The 16347-nt window shown below is 42.8% G+C and overlaps 1 protein-coding gene across 1 annotated transcript in view; it reads right to left on the bottom strand.

Annotated features, from left to right (window-relative positions):
- ZNF407 (zinc finger protein 407) overlaps window positions 1–11708 on the bottom strand; it is a 506579-nt gene extending 494871 nt beyond the window's left edge. Inside the window, exon 1 of the mRNA XM_012648891.1 lies at window positions 11663–11708. The gene's annotated coding sequence lies outside the window, so the exon portion shown is untranslated. The remainder of the gene's footprint in view (window positions 1–11662) is intronic.
- Window positions 11709–16347: the final 4639 nt, after the last annotated feature.

Below are 16347 nucleotides of genomic sequence, written 5' to 3'. Positions count from 1 at the left end.
TGTAAGTGAGTTTCTCTGGGGCAGTGGTTTTCAAGTTTTAGCATCAAATTACCCGGAAGGCTTGGTAAGTCAGAAACCTGGCCCATTCCCAAAGTTACTGATTCAATAGATCTAGAGTAGGGCCCAAAATTATGCATTTCGATCAAGTTCCCAAGTGATGCTGGGAAACAATTTAGAACCACTGCTCTGAGATAAAGACTGAATGGAATTAATGGATAGAAAGGTACATAAATCTCAACTTTATTACATTACTCCCAAAGTTATTGTACCAATTTATATTCCTACCAGTTGTACATAAGCATTCTAGTTGTTTCCTATCCTCCCAACAGTACTGTCAGGCTTTTTACACTGTTGCCATCCTAACATGTAGGAAACTATATACCACTTTGGTCCTAATTTGCATTTCTCTAATTACTAATGAAGTGGGGCATTTTTGCATTCAGGTTTCCTCTCTGCTGTGAGATGCCTATTCAGGTCATTTGTCCATTTTTCTATATTCTTATTTATTTGTAGTAATAGCTGCTTACTCTTTCAGATCCTAATTTTTATCAGTAACATGTACTGAATGTATCTATTCTCCCTTGTGACCTGTCCACTTTCTTAATTTCAACAATATTAATGTTGTCAAATGTATTATTGATCTTTTTCTTTATTGTTTACACTTTCTGTGATCTTTTTTTACTGCACCGTTTCTATGTTTAGATAGATTGAGACACAAATACTTACTATGTTGTTACAGTTGCCTCCAGTATTCAGTACGGTAATATGCTGTACAGGTTTTCAGCCTAGGCCCAACAGGCTGTATCACACAGCCTAGGTGTGCAGGAGGCTATACCATGTAGGTTTGTGTAAGTGCACACTGATGTTCTCAGGATGACAAAATCACCTCACAACTCATTTCTCTGAACATTATCCCCATCGTTAAGGGACACATGACTGTACATCCACTTTCTACAAAAATGGTCAAGGGAGAGTTCTAAGAAATGTAACGCAGTTATAGAAAGTCATATACTGGAAGACAGATTGCAGAACCACAGCAAAAGAATTGGGACAGTTTCCACAGGTGCCAATTCAAGACATACGACTGGCATCAAGTGCAAGCTCTTGAGCAAATAGTTGTTCTTCCAACACAGCCTACATCTTTCTTTCCCTGCTATGTTTGGTTCTAACAAATAATAAAGAAGCTTCCCACAATGAGAAATATCTCACAGTTAGGATCAGACTCAAAAGATTCTAATATTACGTTCTTTTACACTTTTGTACCAAAATCAGAAAATTATGAGAATCGTTAATTACAAAGGGAAAATTTTTTACTTTAGGCAGAGTATAAAAACCTGACACACCATCTCAATCTACAGATCCAAGTTCACATTCACCACTAATAAGACACATCCCTATTGTGTCCCCCCTGATATGACGCACTCCAAGAAGAGGATGACTTCACCTCTGTGGTACTCTTACCAAAAATGTTTAACTCTCAATTAATCGTTAAAGAACATCAGATAAATCCAAACTGAGGGACATCATGCAATATAATTGGCCGGTGTTCTTCAACAGTATCAAGGTCATAAAAGACAAAGAAATCTAAAAGAAACCATCACAGAGTGGAAGACACTAAGGAGAAATGACAAAGACAACACAAGATACGGGATTGGATCCTGGACCAGAAAAAAGGACATCAGTGGAACAGCTGGTGAAATGTGAATAAAGTCTTTAGATCAGTTGTATCAATTGCCTGCCTTCAATAACTGTATGATGGATACGTAAGATGTTAACGACAGCGGATGCTGCCTGAAAGCATACACACAGGAACTCTCTGGACTATTACTGCAATTTTTTTAATTCTAAAATTATTTCAAAGTAAAAAGTTTTAAAAAGTCATTTCAGACTTTTTTTACTCAGGTAAAAAGACAGGGGAAAGATCATTCATTGACTCTAAGAGAAAAATATACTACCTCCTCCAACAACTGTGCTAAAAAATCTCAATAATTGCAAATAAGGATTAAAATGGAATAAATAAATTGTAATTGTTCAGTAAGAGCCTGTGACTGGAACACTCTAGAGAACAGAGTAATTCTTTCAGGCACTGAAGTCTGTCTAGATAAATGACCTATCTTATCTTCCCCTTTACTCTTTTTTAGTTTATCTCAACTTACATTAATTTAACATTACTGTGGGCATGTAACTGTGCTAAGGCCTGAGGAGATTTTGATATATAAGAAGGAAACACTTAAGTACACAAAATAACAGAGAAAAGCACAGAGTAACAAAACCGGAAGTGATTTTTCACTCCTGTACACTCTAGCAATCAATCTGGACACCCTTTCTAGAGTAAATGTCGGTAAGACTCAAGCTCATGCCCTTCGATGGTCAGTGGTTCTGACAAAAAGAATTAGCTCCAAAATTATGGCTGAAAATTCAACAATGACTCTCTGTGAGAAATATTCCATTTCTATTCTTTTCTCCCATCTAATCACTATATGTATTACCTTTTTAAAAAAAAAACAAAAAAAAATAAAAAAACTGAATCCCCGAAGAACAAGGGAAAAGCCGGGCCGGGAAAAAACCAAGGAAGTTTACTTAATCTACTCTTACAAGAGATCTGAGAGATCAAAGCCTGTGATCTCAGGAGGAGCAGCTTCAACATCACCCGCGAACTTGCCTGAAATGCAAATTCTTGAGCCCTACCCCTGATCTGCTGAATCAGTCTCTAGATGACACCCAGCAATATGTTTTCACAAACCCTCCAGGTGACTCTGATGCACATTAAGTTTGAGAACCACTGATGGAAGAGCAAACGACTGGCCCATAAATCAAACCGCCTGACTTCTAATCATTCTGCCACTGATCTCTGAGACTGACTGATCACTTGCCCTCTGTGGGGTTCGGCTTCCTTACTGGGCAAGAGCTGGAACAGATAATTGCCACAATCCTTCTACTGTCTAAAAGGTGGTAACTCTAAGAGGGCATTCATTCCTCTAGGGTCTGAATGTGAAAAGAACACAGCTAGTATTTCACCAGATGTTTCTCTCTTTCATCAAAGTGAAATACTATTTCTTCCTTTCATCAGCTAGTCTCTGAGTCATATTTTATATATATATAATAATTTCTTACTATTTTATATAAAATAGCATTTATATTACTTTAGCTAAGCCATCTAAACTGTAATTTTACAGTTTCTATTTAGTTCTATATCAAGTCTATTTTGGAACAATTCCATAAAGTTCCAAGAAGCCCATCACTCAAATGTCTCCTCAGGTGTGGTGACCTCATACACCCAGGTCATAGTTCGGAAGGGCTGTGCTCCATGCCATCGAATGAAGTACAATTAGATCACAAGAAGTGTTTAACGAGTGTGAAAAACAAAGAACTTAAAATTTTATAGATCAAGATATTTCCATTACTTCATAAGAAACTGGTTCTTTCCAAGCTTTCTCCATAAGAGTTGTAAAAAGCACCTTTCCAGATCGAATTCAGCATCACATGCACATGGCATCAGACCAAAACAACCTGAAACTCATTACAGGTCAAGTTAATTACTGCATTTTTTCCAGATTTCCAAACTTTAAGATCATAATCTACCTATTAAATACAAAAATGATCTCCCAGGAATTCCTCACGTGTTTCCTTGAACTCCACTGTATATTTCTCTCCATCATTTACTGGAAACTTGCTCCTCATGCCCACCCCAGGCCAGGGCCCCATACCAATGATCCCTGGCAATCAGAAGGATGGGGATGCTTTCTGCATGAAACTGTCGCATCTCTCCTCACCAAAAGCTCACAGGACACATTATTCTGCATATAACTTCAGGCAGTCCATAGAGCTTAGGAAGTCCATAAAATGTCCAATTTAGAACCCATGTCCTACACTCTCCACCCACAGTCCGGAACTATGATCTCCTTGCTCCTTATGACACTTCTAACTTGGTCCCATATACAGATGAGGATTGGGGTTTTTGCTGGTTTGGATGGTTAATGACCTACCACTTCAGTATGCCAGTATGTGTGACATCTTATTGGGTATAACAATAAAGCTTAATTTTTTAAAGTTAAAAAGATTGTGTGGTTTGTTTTCATAGAAATCTTTTTAAAAGTTATCACATAATTCTTTACTTCACACAAATATAGAATATAATTTAATGTTTTCTTAATGATTCCAGGTAATCAATTGCTGTGTTGGGCAGAAAACCTTGATTACACATGAGGAAACAAATTCTCTATCATTCTATGTGTTTAATCATGGCATAGGCAAACTGTTAGGACTGCTGTAGGATAAAAGTTATGATATAGTGAGGGTTGGCTTTGTGCCAGCCTCTTTATTAAGCACTTAGCACAGTCTACACAAACTCTACAAGACATGTACAGTTCACAGATGAAGCTCCTGAGCCTCTGGGAGGCTAAGAGAATTATTGGAAGTCACATAGCTAGTAGCTATAGACATCAAATTCAAACTCAGGGTTGTCACATCCAAAGCTAGTCCTCATCAGATCACAAAATGATTAAGACTGGAGTCCTCACTCCATGTAATTGGGGGTGAAGGGAGTGGTCAAAACTGAGGTCACTGCTGGAGTGTCTCTTACCCTAGAAATGGCGCTGAGCAGACAGATCCAAAATATCCAAAAACGCACTCCACTTCCTTCTTAGTGTGGCCAACGGTGGGTGAAAAGGTCAATAAAACCCTTTCCCCAATATGGAAAAATTGGACAGCTAGTTAAACTATCTGGTTTTGTTCCCCTAAGAAGGGTAAGAATGTCAACGATGCCATTAAGCAAAATTGCTCATTGTAAGAATGGCCTGATTGGTAAACTGCATCTGGACTTTGACGAACTATGCATGAACTATAAATACCTGACGGGGACACCATGCTTCAGGCACCCCTGAAGTACAACTCTAATAAATGGTGTGTCTCTGCGAAGGACCCTAGCCAAGGACCCGAGAAGCTATGCCTATAAACTGTTCAAATACACTGGCTCCCTCTGGGGCACAAACATAAAGGCTGATCCTATACCTACCAACGTGCGTCTTGTGTCCCTGCACTCGAGGGGTCACCTGGGAAGAAGACAGCCTCTGCACAGCTGTGCAGACTGCTGCAAGGTCTCCCCCGAGAGAATATCTGTCACTGCCAGGTTGACAAGCTGTGGCCCCCATCCTATCCCCTTCTCAGCAGGCTGTGCAAGTGTGGCCTATGGTAGTCTTGTGAGTGTGAGATAAACCTAAGATCCTGGTGGGCACAGCAGACCAGTAGAGGTCAAAGTGCACATCAGGAAGCTTCTGGGAATAGAGAGAATGGCACCCACTACAGGAAAATGAGCAAGAGGTAACGAAGAGAAAACCTAGGCAAGGACCCATCTGGAGAACTTCATGCAATGGTTCCCTCCCAGAATCCCCTGAATCCCAGGGCAGAGTAGCTATGCTGGAACCAGAAGCCTGTACTTTAAAGAGGCAGCCTCTCTTCTCTCTTCACCCCCTTTTCCTTGGTGACCAAGTCTACTTCCATGGTTTTCATTCCCGCCCATATACTGATGACTCCCAAATGCTTCTCTCTAGCCAACAGCTCTGCAGACACCAGGCCTGCAGGCCCATGTGGATGCTCCACACGTTCATCAACTTCCCCTACAAACTGACTCCTTTTCCTTTGCTCTTTATGGCAGTAAGTAGCTTTACAGCCTATCAAATCACTCAGGCCAGAAACCCTTCACATCTATTAACAGGAAAATGGTTAATTAAGCTAACATATACATAATGTGAAATATTACACAGCACTTAAAAAGATCTAGACGTGATAGCATGGGAAGCTCACCAAGACATCTTGTTGAGTCTGAAAGTACTTAACAGTGGCTACCTCTGGGGAAGCAATTGGGATTGGACAGTATGTTCACTTTATCTCCAGTGCTTGAATGTTTTAGAAAAGAAAAAGAAAAAGCTTAAGAATAAAGAAAGAAATGGATTCACTGTCTCATAGGCATTGATGGTGTCCCACCGACTACACAGGGGCGTGAGGACCTCTACTTATGCCATGTCCTTCCCAGGTACGGAATTTATGAAACACCCCTTTCAGGTACTGACTGCCTGGCCTGCCTTACTCGGGCTTTACTGTCAGAATTGCTTCATGGAAAGAAGATAACGCTGTTGTCTGCTTTGTTCACATCAGAAGAATGTGCATTTCTAGGAGACACAAGAAACTGTCCATAATGATTGTCTCTGGAGAATAGACCTGGGAGTCTGAGATATTACTGTACTATTTGCATTTTTTTATTATGTGCATGCATTGGTTTTTCAACTGTGATGACAAAATAAATAACAGGAGTAGGAGGACTTCCCTCTCCCTGAGAAGTCTCCCTAAACTTTCTTCCAGATTAGATCAAACCTCTTTATCATCAACTTTCACAGCATCCATGTCGCAGTGAATGGTACAGGACTCAACGCTTCTTTCGAGTAAGTGCTAAGACACGAATGAGTGCAGGAGCCTATCACTGGCTCCCCACTGCCCTTGTCATAATGTCTAAACGCCTCCCCTCATGGTCAGGCCCCTGCTTTCAAAGGCAACTCTTCCCAGCACTCTGCCGGGCTGCCTCGGAGCCCAGCGCCCTCCCTGACTCCCTGAACACCCGCCTCAACACACCTGTGCATCCTCAGCTTCGGTGCAGGACTCCCCTCCGCCCCGGCCCCTCTCAGACTGAGCCAACCTTGTCCTGGGCTCCACAATGCATTGCAATTATGTGTGTTTCCCAACAAGACTGCAAGCTCTGTGAGGGCAATGTGTTTATCTTTTCCATGTTTATCTTATCCTTAAATGTATCATTAATATGGATCACAGATTACATTGGACCTGGGAGAAACTAAAAAAAAAAAAAGTTTAATTGTTGAGTGAACAAATGCTAAAATATTGTGGAAAGCAGTATAGCTTAGTGACTAAAAATATAGGGTTCTGAAGTCAGACTGCCTTGGTTCAAATCCTGGCTCTACTATTTATTAACAGCTGTGTAACCCTGCACAAGCTATTCAACCCAAATTTGAGTTCCCCATAATAAAATGTAGTACATACGTCAAAGGATCTTGGGGAAATTAAATGAGATTATATACAGTGCTGCCTGGGACAATGTTTACACAAACTAAGAACTTGAAAACATTATCATTATTGTTGCTGTTATTTCCATTAAATTCTGTGTTTCTTTACCTTTTACTGTCCCTAAGTACATAGCACTTAATATTTTAGGAACTTCCAGTTTTCTAGGCTATACTCAAGGAAAACCAAACTGTTAAAAGAATAATATTTGGAAACTGTGTGAATAAAAGCAATAAAGCTCAAAAGGAAAAATGAAACTTAAGACAGCACTGGGGGCCGGGCGCGGTGGCTCACGCCTGTAATCCCAGCTCTTTGGGAGGCCGAGGCGGGCGGATTGTTTGAGCTCAGGAGTTCGAAACCAGCCTGAGCAAGAGCGAGACCCCGTCTCTACCAAAAAAATTGGACAACTAAAAATATATAGAAAAAACTAGCCAAGCATGGGGGCGCATGCCTGTAGTCCCAGCTACTCAGGAGGCTGAGGCAGGAGGATCGCTTGAGCCCAGGAGTTTGAGGTTGCTGTGAGCTAGGCTGACGCCACGGCACTCACTCTAGCCCAGGCAACACAGTGAGACTCTGTCTCAAAAAAAAAAAAAAGACAGCACTGGGGGCCATTTCACCTATCTCCATCTTCTCCCCAAAAGGTTCTCCTTCCAGAGCTAAATTTTGGAAGTTCTGGATTTTATTTTATTGAGGAAGGCGGGAATTCCTTTACACTCCTACACTGCCATCAACTTCTGTCAGCCTCCTGCAGGGCTATTTCTGGGTTTTATTCCAGGTAGTTGGCATTGCTAGATAATCAAGTGAGAAGAGAGTTATTACCATCACGATCTGCCTATATAATTACCATAAGATGTTCTAATCACAGCAAGAGAATACAGATAAGAATAAGTCTTTCCACGATGAAAAAAATTCAGAAGATTTAGATCCCTCACCAGTGATGCAAGACAGTTAAGACATAAGTATGTATGTGTGTATATATGTGCATGTTTATATTATACAGACATAATTTTATATACATGTAATTGTACTTTCCTTTTGCTGCAAACTGCTCATACTCAATCTCACTCCTAAAGCCAATACCTTGTGAACAAAATTCCACAAAATGTACTATTAATAACTCCCCTCTTTGTGTGCAAGACACCATGCCAGAGACCTGTGATGCCAACACGTGAAAGCCAGTCCTGCTATTATCTAGTGAAGGAGGGTGGTATGTACACACACAACTAACAGTGAAAGACTGAGGCTGCAGAGATGCCGATGGTCCACTGCAACTGCAGATTCGTCCACACGACCGCCTAGTCAACATCTCCACTGCCGCGAGCCCACACCGAAATCATCTCACCCAAGCACTGCTCACCTTCTACTGCTGCTGCCCATCGCACAGGACACCAGGAGCTACCCAGTCACCCAAAGCAGATACCCCAGTGTCCACCTTGACTCCTCCATCTCACTTACCTCTCTCACCCCCTGCATCTCCAAATCCACTCTAACTGAACACGTACAATCCATTCCCTTCTCCTACCCACCGCCCGGCCACTATCCTGGCTCAGACTACTGTGACGCCTCACCTAGGATAAGTGCAACAGCCTCCAAAAGATTCCCCTCCCCGAGTCTTACACGATGCCAGTGGGTTTCCATAGTTGCAGCCAAATCAGTTAAAACAACAAAAAAGTCTGTGCATACCACTCTGCTGCCTACATTTCTTCAAAGGGGCCCTGCCAGCCTCATCTTTCATACCTCCTGTCATATTCCACGATCCAGTTATCCTAAACACCTTTTAATTCCTGAAACGTTCCCTATCACCTCTTCACTCTTGGAGTTCCTCTACCTGAAACTCTATTCCCCATCCTCTCTTTATCTCCTGGCCCAGTGAGCTTCCATTCATTCTCTGGGCATCATTCCCTCTTGGTATTCCTCCCTAACGCCTCCAAGTCTGGATTAGGTGGTTAAGCTGAACATTTTTGCTTTTAGGGCTACCCACACCCCGAGCCACCGTCTTATTTCGTAGGAATCCTTTGGTGTGTGGGTCTTTGTGAGAGGTAAGCCAGCGAACAGCTACTCCACCTTCCTGCTCCCTGGCAACCAGAGTGACTTGACCAATCCCATGTTCTCAAGCAGAACTTTAAATGCTAGAAAAATGTCACAAAGATGCAGGTGCAGTAAGAGATTTTTCAGTGGCAGAAGAGAATCAGCAGTCCAGCAACAAAGGTGGCAGTTTCTCCAGCAGCAAAATTCTAACCAGACTATTTATGTGGTATGACCTTGGCTGTGGCCTGAACCACCCAGCCTCTTTAGCTTCCTGTCTGTTTTCTGAACCCAGTTCCCCAGCCTTCCCATCGATTCTGAAAGCCATCCACAGCCCTCCAATAAATCCTTTCATTTCACTCTTGTGCAATGGCTTGCACAAAACAAGTGGGCAATAAATGTTTCCTGAATGAATTACTTAATTCCACTAAAAATCAGAGCTGGAAAGCAAGGAAAAGAAAACTGTCAGTGGGGGGACACACTGCATTCCTAAAAAAACCAATGTCAGCTATGGTCAAGGGTGGCACAGTTACTAATTAGAATGATACAGCTTAATTTATTATCCTAATTCATGGATTTATAAACTAGGTTTCTTCTCACCACCTGGGATTCAAACTATCTCCTTATAGGAGATAAGAGAGAAGAAACAAATTAGGAGAGTCTATTTTATTAAAGCTAGAGAGAGTTCTACTCTAACAAAATAAAACTAATTACAGTGAATGTTGGAGAAAATGTCCCCTCAACCAAGTGAATATCCAGTAGTACTTGGGACCTAATTCGAATACTATCTCCTGTAAGCTGTCACCACTCCCTGCCAGACAGCCAGCCATAACTTCCTCTGTGCTCCCATCTCTATTTCAGCATTTAGAAAAAAGTATTACATTTATTTACATGTCTCCTCAGCCAGATCTCAAAATCCTCTGGAGAAGTATGTTACTGTCTCCAGCACCTAGGATGGTGTTTGGCACAAAGCAAGAACCAACATCTTGTAAGTGGAGCCACTTTCTTTGCTTAAAAGGTACCAGTGGTTTTCCCTGATGCAAAGATCTAGAAAAACAAAACAAAAAACACAAAACAAACACAAAAAGGTACCAGTGGAACTCTCTGTCCTATCTTGCAACTTATATGTAAAGCTGAACTTATTCCAAAATAAACAGTTAAAAAAAAAAGGCACCAGTAGCAACTGTGTCATCAGTAATTATCACGGCTGCCTTACCTGTCACACAAGAAGGCAGCTACTGGAGAGCTCTGCCTAGTGCCAGTACTAGTCAGTAATTTCGAATGTAGCAAATTGAAAAATGATGAAACTTGAGATCTGAATCCCTACATTAATTTTGATCAAATTATTTACTCTTCGTTTGTAAAAAGGGAATAATAATTCCTACTATATAAGGTTGCTATACCAAATGACATAAGAGTTCTTCTAATAATGTTCTAATCAATATATGTGACCCTCCCTATAGTGTTCCTACTGGACTAACACCTCATCACAAAACATACTGTAACTAGTCCCACCAGGCAGAGACTGTAAAGTTAACTCAAATCACTGTTAAAACTATAATTACCTATAAAATAAATTCTACATGTGTCCAAGGATGCCAGCCCTGACAAGATGTCCTATTCCAGAAGTCCCCAATTAAATAAACGGGCTACTCAAATCCCAAGGCAACCGGCAGGGGTCTGCTGCTACTGCCACCCAGCTCCGCCAGCTTAAACTCCAGAGACGCGCAGGCACACTAGCCGGCTGGGAAGAGGTGAGCCTCTATAGGACAAAAACCCACTGCAGCAAACTGCGGTGTCAGGCAGCCCCGGGTCCCGCAGAGAGGGCTGAAATCATGAGTTGCTAAGACCCTTCACTTGCAGTCGCGGTGCCGTCGGTCACCAAATTTGTGTGACCGCCCTCCCGCTCGCACCAGCGTCGCTTAACGGAAGGAGGCGCGAGTGGCAGCGGCGCAGTCGGGGCACCTGGGGAGTGACACGAGAGTGGGCGGGCGGCCTCGGAAAGCCACCGCTGGAAGCTGTAAACTAAAACCTCGGCAGCTCTGCGGTTGGGGAAGCGTTTGTTTTTCATTTGGGAGAAACATGGGCAAGCAAGAACGGCCCCGCTTTCGGTGCAGGGGTGCGTGCGGAGGGAGCCCAGGGCTGTTTCTGCGCTGACAGGCGGACCCGGCAGGCAACACCCGAGGAGCCGCTGGGTCCGCAGCCCCGAGGGTCCACCAGAGCTCCAGCCAGTGGGATGGCGGAGCGCGAAGCGGCGGCGGGACCGGCCTGCGGAGGGAACGGTGACAGGGCAGGGCGCCGGGGGAGGAGGAGGGCGGCGAGGCAGCGCGTGCGAGAGAGCGCGGGTGTGTGCCGGGGCGTGAGTCTGGGCGGGCGTCGGGAGGGAACGGCGAGCAGGGAGGGGCGGAGGCGGGGGGAGGGGGGGAGGAGAAAGAGCGAAAGGCCCTGACGGGGCTCGGGGCGCCGAGCCGCCCGGCTCCGGGCCCTCAAGCCACCGCCCCCAGGCCCAGCGCTGACGCCGGACGGTCCCCGCCTCCAAACCCCCCGCCCCGGCCAGAAAATAACTTACCTGTTTGCCGACGGAATCGCTCCTGCTCGCCCCTCTGACTGACTCCTCCGGCTCACCGTCTTCCCTTTGGGAGGAAGAGGTGGGACTTCCGGTCTCTTCGTTGAGCGACTTCCGGCTGTTCCCAGGGCGACTAACTGTCGTGGATGGAGCACCAGACACCGAAACCAAAAAAATAAGATCTTGGAACTGGTTCAGTAAAACCATGTCGAGTTCCTTCTTTTTGACCCTAGTGGCTGACGGCCTCACGTGCCGTCTTATTTTAAACCCGCCAGCTCTTGCCGGAAGTCATTGGGAGATAAAACAGGAAGTCCCGCCCCTCCACAAAATAAGGAAAATGCAAAGCCGGACGAGTCAATCTAAATGAGTGGCCGCGTCAGGCACTAGGCCGGGTGGTGTCTGCTCAGGGAGGCCGCCTGGGATTTCTACAGGGTCCGGGAGCGGGTTCCTCTCGGGCCGATCCCGCCTCCTTCCTGCGCCCATCGCTCTTCCCCTGCACCCGCTGGGCCACCTTCCATAAAGGATTCCGAGGGCGGCGCCGGAAACACGGAGAAGGCCCAGGGCCTGGGCGGGCAGCCCCGGACCCGGCGTCCGCGGACCGCTGCCTTCTGCCCCGAGTAGCTCTTGTCGCTTCTGGGGCTCTGATTTAAAGAAACGAGATTTTTTAGCTGTGCAAGGCGTCTGTGCCTCTCCAGGTTATGAGAAAAACCTCTTGAATGACTCCAAAATGGGGTCCTCGATTTGGAGGCCTTAGGAAACCACGAGCCAAATGCTAATACTAACGAGGAGGTTAAGAGCCTGAGCGTGGCTTGTTGACCAGTTTGGCAATAAAAGCTGAAACGCCTTGGGTGTTTAAAACGTTCTGTGTGGACCTTTTTTTATGAACATTAACGGCACAGTACAAGGGATTGTTAGGAAGAAAACAGGATGCAGCAGTTACAACCCCTCCCACTCCCTTACACAAGTATGTTCATGAACCTCAAGTTTAGAGCCCTTTCTTCTGAAACTCAGAATCTAGTAGGGAAGACCTGGGTAGACGAATAAATACATCACAGCCTGATAAGTGCTGGGTATGACAAAGTCCTATATGGAAGCGGACAGTGATACCCTATTTGAGAACAGACTGAAGATAAGCTTTGTGAAGGGGTTTTGACTATATTGAAGGCTTAGGAAAACAGACTCTGTATGGGATGTTATCAAATTTATATTTAGAAAGATAAGTTTTTAAAATTGGTAAAAAAATTTTTTTAAAGAAAGCTAATTGTAAGTAAATGAAATTTTTGTAAATGTCCTGCTGAAGATAGGATTTCTAGACCAAGTCATCTCTCAAGACCAGTTCTAGTGCAATTCAAATTAAATCAGAATACATTCAGGTGATAATCCCTTACCTTTGAAAATACAGTTTATAGAGAACTTTTCATAGACATTACCTTGCTGAATTCTCATATCAGCCACAATGGGGAACTGCAATTTAGAAGAGTCAAATAACTTAAAGATGGCACAGCTAGTGAAAGTGGAACTCAACTTCAAACTCCAGAGTCAACCTTTTCCACTCCATCATGCTGACTCGGTTTAGTAATAGTTAATTAAAAGTTCTAGAGAAGGATATGGAAAACAACTTCCTCAGGACAAGTGACCAGCCTGTCAATGTTACTAACCAACATTTATTGGATGCCTGTTATATAAAAGATAAGTAAAACTAGATTCTGTCTTCAAAGAGTTCACTCGAAATTTACTTAAAATTTATTTGAAAATGTAGTACTTCATGCAATCTTTTAATAGCCATTTCAACAGTGTTGATCTTGTATGACAAAGTGATAAATTTCTTGATGATAACAATAGCTAACCACAATTCTCTGTATAGATTAGGCATATTTTGGTCTTTGGGTAATTCATCTTGCTACCTTTCTTACCTTGGGGATTTACTTAACATTTTATCTTCTCTCTTTGAGCAGTGAAGTAAAATCCAGGGTTATTTTTCAGTTCCATTTTGAGTTCTAAGGGGTTTTTGTTTTGTGTGTTTGGTTTTTTGTTTTTGTTTTGTTTTGTTTTTTGAAACAGAATCTTGCTCTGTTGCCCAGGTAGAGTGCAGTGGTGTCATAGCTCACTGCAACCTCAAACTCCTGGGATCAAGCTCCTCCTGCCTCAAAGAGTGCTCCCAGAGTGCTAGGATTACAGGCATGAGCCACTGCACCTGGCCCCATTTTGAGTTTTCTAAGTTGAGTTTTGTATTTTGAGTTTCTAAGACAGGACCTTTGCATCATAATGTTGTTACCACCCAGCCAACTCCCTTGCCTACCTCCCAGATAAAGGCCAATATACTGAGACAGCAAGAGTTGCAGCGGAGAAGGAGTTTAATATCACAAGGCACTAGGCTAGAGATGAGAGTAATTTCTCAAATCCATCTTCCCTAGAATTTTGGGGTGAAGATTTTTAAAGGTGATTTGGCAAACAAAGGGCTAGGGAACTGGGTCTGCTGATGGGCTGAGGATGAACTCATAGGGTTGGGAGCAGAAATTGTATTCTTGGCTGAGACAGTTCCTGGGTACGGGGTCACAAGACTTGTCGGATCAGTTCCTATGCATGGCCACTAGTCTGGTTCACGTCAGCTGGTTCCCACAAATGCAGGATCTGGAAGATACCTCAAAGACCAGTCTTAGTTTTTAGAATAGTGATGCTACCTATAGAAGCAGCTGGAGAAATCACAAATCTTGCACCTGTCAAGGAGACATGAAACTTAAGCGGTAAGTAGTTACGGCAGTAGAGAAGTTAGGGAACAATGACTGGTTAAGTTTTAGCTATATCTATACTTTTATAGAAATCAGACATCACTATTCCTGCCTTATGTCCTTACATTATTTTAATATAGGTGGTTTCAATGTGATCTTAAGGAAGTCAATTTGACCCCATTTCCAATTGAGAGGTTCGGTTGGTCTTGTTAAAGACTAATTTTCTGATTCTAAGAGTAAAATTCAGAGCAAGTTTTTTCTTCCTCTCTTTCTCTCTGACTGAATGCTTGCCAAGGAAAACGTGGACTCAGGGTGAAGGCAGAGAGGTCTAGTGACACCTCGAGCCCCGGGGTCAAGCCTCACTCAAAGCCAGCCCCACTTGGGACTTCCACTTACATTAGCCAGAAAAATAAATCATTTTTTAGTTTAACTAAATTTAAGTCAGGTTTTCTTTTACTTGCATCATGAAGCAGCCTAAATGATATAGAAGTGCTATTACCAAATCTACCACAGTTGCAGTGTAAGAAAGTTATAAAGTGAAAACTCAAAGATTTTCCAACTTCATAAGTAAAAAAATGTATACTCTATCACATTTGAGAAAATAAAGCAATCAATAGATTTACATCTTTTTCTAGGTATATGTGATTTTCTTCCATTGGATAATGAATAGTAAACACTTTTACAATAGCGGGCTGAAAATTAAAAGAACATATAAAAGAAGTTAAAATGTATCAACTGTTAAATAAATGCCAGGCATTATGCCAGAAACCTTATATACATTATCTCAATTGTTATAACCACTTTAAATAGAGACATTATTTCCATTTTACAGATGAGAAAAATGAGGCTTAAAGAAATGTTCTGTTTCTGTCTATTTTGGGTAAGCGGTTTCCCTCTGTCCTACATCCCAAACTTATGCTTACACACACGCCACTCCTCCTGTTCTGGACCTGTGGCCTGGATGTAATCCCAGCAAAGACGCTCTCTGGGAAGACGGAGATGCTTCCCAGATAAGATACTAGAACTTCACCCTGTCATCATCTTCTCCACTTAGAGGCAACAGTTTAGAACACAGAGAATGTCTAGGATTCAAACTGTTGAGAAACGTTGATGTAAGTCTGTCTGTCTCATATTAAAGAGGACTCTCAGGGCTCAGAGTTTCATTAGCCTCAATACAAAACCTGCTTTAATGAGGACTATATAAATTGTAGTTTGCTTAATTAGCTAACTAATTTGCTATTTCTGGACAAAATTTACAAAAGTTTCTAAGAGGAAAATTTAGAATGGAGGTATCTAATAGAGAACTGAGTTAAATTATTGTAACTTAAAACCACAGAAAGTGGTATAGCCACTTTAACTCTGTGAATGTGTCAGTCAGGAAAGGCCAAGTTATGCTATGTTAACAAACACCTGAAATTTGTGGTTTATAACAACAAATGCGTATTCTTAATTCCCACAGGTCCATCACAACATTGCTGGATGCTGCACCGAGTGTCCTCTCCGCCACGCCCGGGCTCGTGGAACCCCGGCTGTCTGGGTTGGAGGGAAAAAGAAGACAACAAAAGGTCTGCTGGTTCTTAATGCTTTGGCCCAGAAGTAAAAGACATCTCATCTGTTCACATTTCATCACACCAAGGCAACTCTCATGGCCACAGATGACTTCAAAGGATGGGAAGTGTGATCCTGGCACGCGTCAGGGGAGAAATGAAAATGTTTGGTGAAGACCATTAGTCACTGTCCACATAGAAAAAAAAACACCAGACTGGGAATCAAATAGACATGATTTTTTGTTTCAGTTTCATTGGTTACTACTGTGTTACCTAAACTTTCTGAGCCTCAGTTTCTTATTAATAAAATGGGAATGATGATGATGATGATATCCTCTTCAAAGATTTTGTGAATGTTAACAGGATCAACAATGTTAAAAACTGTGGAAAGTTATACAAATTAGAAATGCGA

Source organism: Propithecus coquereli, unplaced genomic scaffold (genome assembly GCF_000956105.1).
Source record: "Propithecus coquereli isolate 6110/MARCELLA unplaced genomic scaffold, Pcoq_1.0 Scaffold296, whole genome shotgun sequence".
NCBI classification, from domain to species: Eukaryota; Metazoa; Chordata; class Mammalia; order Primates; family Indriidae; genus Propithecus; species Propithecus coquereli.
Note: the sequence above shows the minus strand (reverse complement) of the source record. Positions and strands in the feature narration are given on the sequence as shown.